Genomic DNA, 9,744 nt, shown 5'->3' with positions numbered 1-9,744 from the left:
GGATTTATTTTCTGAAATTATCGAGAGGCCAAGATATATAAAGGTGACATGTTAGCAATACATTACTATTTTGATAATAAGTAAAAAGTCTATTTATTTGTTCAGCTGTGCTGAGTACAGAGTTGGTTATGGTTGGTTCTTTTCCTCTCTAGTCACTGCAGTCTCCAAAATTTTACCCTTAAAGATTGCTTCCATTGGTGAAGCACTGCCCTCTTCAGGCAAAATTGGCGAAAGTATCGATTCTCACTAGACAACATACTTGGGGCCATTAACACCTGCAATGATTGAATTTGTAAGATTAGAAAACCTTTGTGAGGTCAAGCACACAACAAAACTCTAGGAAATGACACAAGTCTTGCCCAAATCTGAGTAACTTTTACATAAATTAATGAGGTTTTTCATTTGTTTAAAGGTTGACTATGTATGATTTTTTTTAATTCTCTGCAATCTCATTAATGATAAAACCAAAAAGAAAGAAAAGAGTACTTTAAGACTTGTGCAATGCACAAACTCATTAGAAATTATTTCAAAAGTGTCAGTTAGGTCCGCAGTGCCAGAAATTGTTTTCTCCTCTTAGTTATAAACAGCAAGGTGTTGTCAGCTTATTGAAATGAGAACAAATCTAATCTCAGAGAAATACATTCCTAAATATTACTTAATTAGCCTTGCACATTGTTTTAAAAATTAAGAGCCTTTCAATGAGTGATAAGAGATCAAATTCTATTTAAAGGAAATGCGTTAGCGGCCAAAGATCAGCTCTACTGCATTATTCTTAAAACGAGAGTGTAAGTTGAGAAGCCTCGTTATAAACTTCTTCCATAAGTTTCATTTGCACCCCTAATTTTTCATTGTAGAATGAAGCATTGTGGAAACAAAATGACCTTGTTACTTGCCTGTTGATTCCCACAAAAATTTTAGGTGTACCTGTACCTTTTCTAAGGCTACTTTTTGCTATGTTATCATCAACTTATTCATTCTGAGCATAAATTTTAAAAATTGCTTTCATATGAGTCTCCGACTACATCCTATGAGAACCTCGAAGTATAAGTTTGGAGTCATGACCCTCAGCAATGAATTTCAAGTTGTGGACTCTCAGAGAAAACCATAATACCTCTAAATGTGAGAAAAGTCAGTATTGGCATCTGGAGAAAAACACTCTATGTGCCAATAATCAAGACAGACACATTCCAAAATACAAAGCTACAGTCAATTTTTAAAAGTAAAATCAAAAAATAGGATAATTGTGTCAGAAAATGTTTCTATGACTATAGTTTCTACAAAAATCTGTAAAGTATATAGAAAAGAATAGATTTCAAATTAAACATTTAAAAAATCACCAATATTGAGTTTTGTTTGAATCATGTGCCCTTTAAAATTATATATTATTTTAACTACTTTGGTCATATAAAATGGGTAACAATTAATTTGCAAGCTTGAGAATTAATTAAAACTTGTTATAAAACTAATTTGAAATGAACAGTAGGTTGCAAAATACCAACTTTGACCAGGAGATGCACAATGAAGAAAACTAAATTTGGAATGGAAAATGCTGGATTCAAGCGATATTTTCTCATAAGGTGTGTGATTAGTGAAACAGACACATTTTTGAAGCCAGACTTTTGGATTCAGTCTTTGGCTCTGCTCTTCACCAATTCTGTGCTAGCCTGGACATTTGCTTCTGTGTCTCTGTTTCATCATCTGTTAACAGACATATATGTCTTATCTCTCAAGGGTGCTGTGTGGATTAACTAGAGAATCTCATCATAATGGTGACGCACAATTAATGTTCAATAAACGTCAGTTCTGCTCGTGTCTCACTACCCTTCACTTTTGGAAGCATAGTTTTCTTATCTCTAAAATTGGAGCTATAATAACGCTAACATAAATAAAGCTAGTACACTATTACTAAGACAATTAATAAAATTAATATACATTTTACTTGAAAATGCTTTTTAAACTGTAAAGCTATGCCACCCTTTAGAATTTAGGGTGGAGGATGATAGTCATACATAATAAAAGAGAGTTCATTGCTTGCCCATTATCACCTACAGTAAAGGGTATAGTAAGAAAAATGTATTTCTAAAGGTAGAAGAAAAGGATTTATCATTCCAGTATAGAAATACCCCATTCAGAATACTGAAATCTATTTTATTTGTACTATGCTCACCAAGTTTGCTCTAATAGTTTCATGAGTAGGCTTCCAAACAGGGATCAATTCCTCAATCAGTCTCAATTATCATGCCAAGTTTATCCATCCTTATAAAATCTGTTGGTATATACCTAGATTTTTAAATAAGTCTCTTACATGTCTAGTTATGTGATACAACAGTAAAATGATTCATAAAGTTGAGTGTCTGATACTAAATGTGAGGATTTAATATTATGACAGCATGAAGAGCAAAATAAAATCTCCAAATGTAAAACTGAAATTCTGGACCCTCTATAATCTGAATTTACATGTAATTCCAAATATTTCTTCCAATGGTTCTTCTCACTCTCAATCCAGATCCTGTATTCCAAGCTATGTTTTATGGTCTATGTTTTACTTAAATTTTTGAGATATAATTTATGTATTATAAAATGCACCCATTTTAGGTACATATTTTGATGAGTTTTCACAAACATATACACCCGTGTGCATACATGCATGCAGCTATCATAAAAAACCATATAGATTAAAGCCATCCCCACAGAATGTTCCCGAGTGCCCACTGCTAGTATGCCACTAACCCAACCAGGCACCAACACCTGCTCTGCTTTCCATCTTTTCTAGTGTTTTATTTAAGCAGAAGTATAGAGTATGTTTTCTTTGATACTTTCTTTAACTCGGCATCCTATTTTGAGATTCATTCATGTTTTTGCACGTATCAATTGCTGAGTCTTTCTTATTGCTGCATAGTATTCCATTTCATGAATGTACCAGGGTTTATTTATCTATATGCGTTTCGATGGATAGGCTGATTCCTATTTTTGGCCATTCTGAAATAACACTTCTATAAACATTTGTATACAAGTATCTGCGCGGACATATGTTTTCATTTTTTTGGGTAAATGCCTGAGCATGTAAATATTTATAAATGTTATTTAACTTTTTAAGATGCCGCCTAACCAATTTCCAAAGTCATTGTACCAATTTACATTTGTGCTGGATAATTGTGTGTCCCAACATTGTGCGGGATAATTGAAATCTTAATACTGAATCTTCTAATCTATGTGACATACTTCTCTATTATATTTATTACTTCCTCCCTATATTACTTTGGATTGAATTCACTCTTCTTTCCCAGTTCTTTCTTTCTCCTCCCCCTACTTGCTCTTCCTCTCTCTTCCTTCTCTTTCTTCTCCTCCTTCACAGCTTAAGGTGAAAGTTTAGATTGTTTCTATTTTTTCTCTCTTTTAACAATAGTGTTCAAAGATAAATTTCCCTCAAATCTCTACTTCATTAATATCACACTAATTTTGATATATTTTCTTGCCATCTTTATTCAGTTCAAAATATCCTCTACTTCCTGTTGTAATTTCCTCTATTATCGGTGAGTTGTATAGAAGTGGGCATTATAATTTCTCCAATATTCAGCAATTTTTCATTCTTTCTGTTATTAATTTCCCATTTAATTGCAATTGTCAGTTAACACATTCTGAATGACTTCTACTTTTGTGAATGTATTGAGACTTGGGGTCTTCTTCATAATTGCTCCATGTGTGGTTAAAAGAACGTGGTTCTTTTTTTAAGTTGTGTGGAATGTTCTATATATTAGAACAACTTGGTTGATAACCTTTATATAAATCTCCCCCATCCCTAAAGATTTTCTCTGCACTGTTCTATTAATTACTAATCTGCAAGTGTTGAAAACTCTTATAGTAGACTTCCCTATTTTTGCTTTCAGTTCTGCCCATTTTTACTTCATGTATTTTGAAGCTATGTAGTTAAGCATATAACCCAGTTAGAACTGTATTTCTTCTTGATAAATTGATTTTCTCATCATTTTGAAGTGTTTCTCTTCATCCTTGGAAATATTCTTTGCCATGAAGTCCACTTATTCTGAAATTAGTATAGCTACTGCTGCTCTATTATGATTAGTGTTTAATATAAATATATAAATTACATATATAAATATATTAGAATGATTACCTTACTTTAAAGTTTCTACTTTCTTTACAATGATGTATATCTTTGTCTTTAAACCTCTGCATCAACCAAACAAACTATGGAGAGAGCCCAAATGCCCATCAACTGATGAATAGATAAAGAAGATGTGGTGTACATACTCAATGGAACATTGCTAAGCTATCAAAAAAAATGAAATCTTGACATTTGCAGTGATGTGGATGGAGCTAGAATGTATTATGCTAAATGAAATAAGTCAGTCAGAGAAAGACAATTATCATATGATATCACTCATATGTGGAATTTAAGAAATGAAACAGGGATACTGGGTGGCTTAGTCAGTTAAGTGTCTGTCTTCAGCTCAGGTCATGATCCCAGGGTCCTGGGATCCAGTCCCACATCGGGCTTCTTGCTCAGTGGGGAGCCTGCTTCTCCCTCTGTCTGCTGCTCCCCCTGCTGTGCTCTCTGTTTCTATCTGGTAAATAAATAAATAAAATCTTAAAAAAGAAAACAGATGCACATATGCGAAGGGGGAAAAGAAAAAAAGGAGAGAGGGAAACAAACCATGAGACTCTTAACAATAGAGAACAAACTGAGGGTTGATGGAGGGATGTGGGATGGGCTAAATGGGTGGTAGCTATTAAGGAGGGCACTTGTGATGAGCACTGGGTGTTGTAGGTAAGTGATGAATCACTGAATTCTAGTCCAGAAACCAATATTGCACTGTATGTTAACTAACTAAAATTTAAATTAAAAAAAAAGCCACCAGATGACAAACATCCACATGAATGACCCCAGGCAAGGCCAAAGAAGAATTGCCTGGTAAATCCAGTCCAAATTGCTTGCCCACAGAATCATGTGTAAATAAATGGCCAGAAAACAAAACAAAACAAAATAACAGCAGCAACAACAAAAATCCTCTGCTTTAAGTCAGAATGATTACATTATTTGTATAATAAAATTTTTGGTATGATTAGGTTAAATTAACCATATATTCCCACACGTCTTTTCCTTTTCATGTTTTTTCCTGCCTTTAAAAAATTGTGTACGTGCCTGCATTCCATTTTATCTCAAGTATTAGCTCATTAGCTATACCACTTGGACTCACATTTTTAATAATTGTTATCACATTTTGGATTCTCTAAGAAGCAGCCTCTGAGACAGAATTTAAAGTCTATTAGGGAGTACCTGTAGGATTAAACACCTGTGATGGAGGAAGAAGAAGGATGGGACAGAGAAAGAAGCCAGATATGGTACAATAGACTTGATAACTTCCCCTAACCCCACGGAGAGTTATGAAGCTGAAATAGTTCATCAGAGTTGCCCTGTTTTGGGCTGAAATTCCCAGAAGTTTATAACTATGCTTTGGTCAATCATGCTAGATGATTCGATATATGCCCCGAGGTCAGTATTAAGGTTCTGTTTTGTTTTATCTTCATTTTGGATAATTTTACTGCGTATTCTAGTTCACTGATATTTTCTTCTGCAATGACTAATCTACTTATAAGTCTTCCAACTGAATCTTGCATTTTTAGATATTATATTTTTCATCTCTAGAAGTTCCTTTCAGTTCTTTTTTCCATGTGTTCTTTTCGCCCCTCACTCTGCTCCCAAAATATCTTTAAACATATTGAGCATACTTAAAACATATTCTTTAGCACCCTAGTCTGCTAATTTTATCATCTCTATTATTTCTGGCAGTTTTTACTGACTAAACCTATATCCAAATGTGCTTAATATTTTTTATTGGATGTTTGATATTTTGATTATTACATTTTGGGGTGTTGGGTTTTGTTTTCTTCCTTTAAAGAGTTTTTGGAGTTTAGATTTTGTTTTCTTTCTTATAGAGTTTTGAAGGTTGCTTTTGTAGGTAATTAAGTTGCTTTCAAATAAGTTACTTGATCTTTTGGAGGTTTATTTTTAAGCTTTTGCAAGACAGATCTATAGCAGCCTTTATTAGGGAATAAATTAGCCTTATTAATAAAGATTGACCCTTCTTGGGGTTCTACTGATTGCTCTTTGAAAATTGTTCAAAGTGGTCTCCACACTAGCTGGACTTCAAACTTTTCCCAACTCTGCTGAAGACTGGGAATTGTTCACATTTAAGAGTCCTGTTATACGCAAATAATGAATCATTGAACTTTACATCAAAAACCAGGGATGTACTGTATGGTGACTAACATAATATAATAAAAAAAATTAAAAAAAACAGTGAAAAAAAAAGTTGTGGTCCATATATACAATGGAATATTACTCAGCTATCAGAAAGAACGAGTTCTCAACAACTTGCTGCAACATGGACAGCACTGGAGGAGATAATGCTAAGTGAAATAAGTCAAGCAGAGAAAGACAATTATCATATGATTTCTCTCATCTATGGGACATAAGAACTAGGAAGATCGCTAGGGAAAGAAAGGGATAAAGAAAGGGGGGGTAATCAGAAGGGGGAATGAAGCATGAGAGACTATGGACTCTGGGAAACAAATGGAGGGCTGCAGAGGGGAGGGGGTGGGGGGATGGGCTAGCCCGGTGATGGGTATTAAGGAGGGTACATATTGCATGGTGCGCTGGGTGTTACACACAAATAATGAATCATGGAACACTACATCAAAAACTAAGGATGTACTGTATGGTGACATAATATAATAAAAAAAACATTAAAAAAAAACCAGGGATGTATTGTATGGTGACTAACATAATATAATAAAAAAACATTAAAATAAAAAAAAATAAAAAATAAAATTTGCAGACAGAAAAAAGAGTCAATGGAACACATATTGTGATTTCTGGAGCTTTCTCCTCAGGGTGCCTTCCTTTTCAGTGCTGTGCCCAGCAAATTCTGCCTGAGGCGATTTCCCTGAACTTTGATCTCTAGCCCCTCAACTCAGCAAGGTCATTGGCTCTGTCTCAGCTCCTTGTCTCTGCACCACGATTCAGAAATCATCTCTGAGCAGAAATCTGGAGCAATCACGAGGTTTATCATGCTTGTGTCCCTTCTCCCAAGAATCAGTACTACACTGCTTATTGTCCAATATGTGGAAACAAGTTTTATTATGTTTTGTCATATTTATTTTATTGTTCTAGGAGGGAAAACCTGATATCTGGAATCCCCCAGATCTAGGAGTAGAGGTATTTACTGGTGTTTACTCGTTATTCTTTTTTCTTCCTGTTACCTTCTAAAAGAGGCATGCAATGTATCCCTCAAAGCACTATAGTAGGTTATTTTCTTTTTTCTCTTTCTTTCTTTCTTTCTTTCTTTCTTTCTTTCTTTCTTTCTTTCTCTTCTATTCTTTCTTTCTTAAGTAGGCTCCGCACCAGCATGGAGCCCAATGTAGGGCTTGAACTCACTACCCTGAGATCAAGACCTGAGCTGAGATAGAGTCAGATGCTTAACTGACTGCGCCAACCATGCACCCCTATTTGGTTTCCTTTTATTCCACACATCCCCATGTCTCCCTTCCCCAGTCACTGATACCTTCTTTCTTAACTTCAGTGATCAACTGTCATACCACTAGCCTCGGTCTTCAATAGAGTTTTTATCTTGGTTAGTTATTGTTGCATAATAAACCACCCCAAAATTCAGTGGGTTGAAAAGTGGCTTTTATAATTCTATAGGGTGACTAGGCTCAGCTGGAGAATTCTGTTCCAGATGATATCAGAAGTAGTCTCAGTAATCTGGAAGTCCAAGTCTGCTTACATGTGGGGATGTCTTGAAGGCTGGGTTAAGCAGAAATTCTGGTATTGAGTCTCTCTCCCCTCCTTGCCCATGTCATCTTTCCATGTCATAGTTCCATATAGTCTCTCAAGCTGGGACTAATTATTTGAAGACTCATAACTCCTAAAAGTGAAATGAAGAATCTGACAGCCTTTCTTAAGGCTTAATCACAGAACTGGCAAAGTTCATTTCCACCACATTCAATTGTTAAAGCCATCAGAGGTATCAAGGATTATTACAGAGCTACAGTAATTAAGGCACTATGCTATCAATGCAAAGGAGGAAAAACAAACCAAATAAGCAGACCCCACTGCTTAAAAATCAACTATTTATTTTGGAATCATTTCAAATATGAAAAGAATTTGCAAAGATAATACAGAAAGTTTCCATATACCTTCATTCAGTTTCCTTTAATGTTAACACCTTACATTAACGTGATACATTTGTCAAAACTAAAAAGTCAACATTGGTGCATTACTATTAACTAAACTCCAGATTTTAATGAAGAATCACCAGTTTTTCCACTAATGCCTGTTTCTGTCCCAGGATCGATTCAATGCATAAAAACCCACTTCTCTATGGTTATCTGAATACAACTACCACCCATAGGGCATAGAACTGCCTTTCAAAAAGTGACACTGAATCAGTTGGATACTGTAGAGAAACATGAACCTTGACCTTCCTTTATGCCTTATACAAAAGGTAATTTGAAATGGATCATAGCATTAAGTTTGACACGTTAAATTGCAAAGCTTTTAAAATAAAACATAGGATACTACCTTCATAACCCTGGAATGGGCAGAAGTTTCTTAAACAGGGCACAAAAACAACAGACATAAAACCAAAAGATAAATAAATTGGATTTTATTAAATTAATAACTTCTGAAAAAATTAATAACTTCTGTCAAATAGAGGCAGCATTAAGAGATTGGAAATGCAAATCTCTCACTGAGAAATGATAACTCAATACCTATATGAAACGAATGACTCATATCCTAACTCTATAAAGAGTCTTAAAAATCCTCCAAACCCACAAGACATAGATCAAAATGGAAAGTAAAAGGGGCAAAAGATTTGTGTGTATATATATATACACACTATATATATGATATATATATATATCATAAAGGAGATATCTAAATGGCCAGACTATGAAGCATCATTACTCACCATTAAAATGCAAATTAAAACTACAATACACCACTACATATCCACACAAATGACTTAAAAAAAATGAAGCCAGGGGTGGCAAGAATGTGAAACAACTAGAATGGTAATATATTGCCAGTAGAACCATGATATGATAGAATAACTTCGAAAATTTATTTGGCAGAATCTACTAAAAACTAAACAAACTTCTTCCATATGACCCATCAATTCTACTTTTATACATATTCCTAAGGGCAATGACTGCATAACTTCATGAAAGGACAAGAATGTCCTAGCTTTATAGAAAATAGTAGTTTTATTCATAAAATCCCAAATGTCCATCAATGGTAGAATGAATTTTTTTAAATGTCATATATCCATATAATGAAATACAATTTGGCAATAAAAAGGAATAAATTATTCATACCCAAGAACGTGGATCTATCACAAAAAAAACATTATATTGAGCAAAAAACTTCAGAACAAATGTAAATAGTTCATAAGTGTGACATCAGCAAGATGGAGGTTACTAGGTCCCAAAACTTGTCTCCTCAACAAAGACAATAAATAAACAACTGCAAAATGAGGAAAATAGCAGCAAAAACTCATGGAGATGAAAATCCAAGGATGGTTGCTAGAAAAGTATAGGAAGCACTTTACCTGCAACACCCTATCCCCTGGTCCAGAGAAGCTTGGGGCCAAGAGTGATTCCCTCAGAGGTATTTCACTCCAAAGGGAAAGGGAGAGTAGGAGACACCTTGCCAAGCCTCAC

The sequence above is a fragment of the Ailuropoda melanoleuca genome, chromosome 6 (assembly GCF_002007445.2).
Source record: "Ailuropoda melanoleuca isolate Jingjing chromosome 6, ASM200744v2, whole genome shotgun sequence".
NCBI classification, from domain to species: Eukaryota; Metazoa; Chordata; class Mammalia; order Carnivora; family Ursidae; genus Ailuropoda; species Ailuropoda melanoleuca.
The sequence above is the reverse complement of the archived record's forward strand: the minus strand, read 5'-3'. Positions refer to the sequence as shown.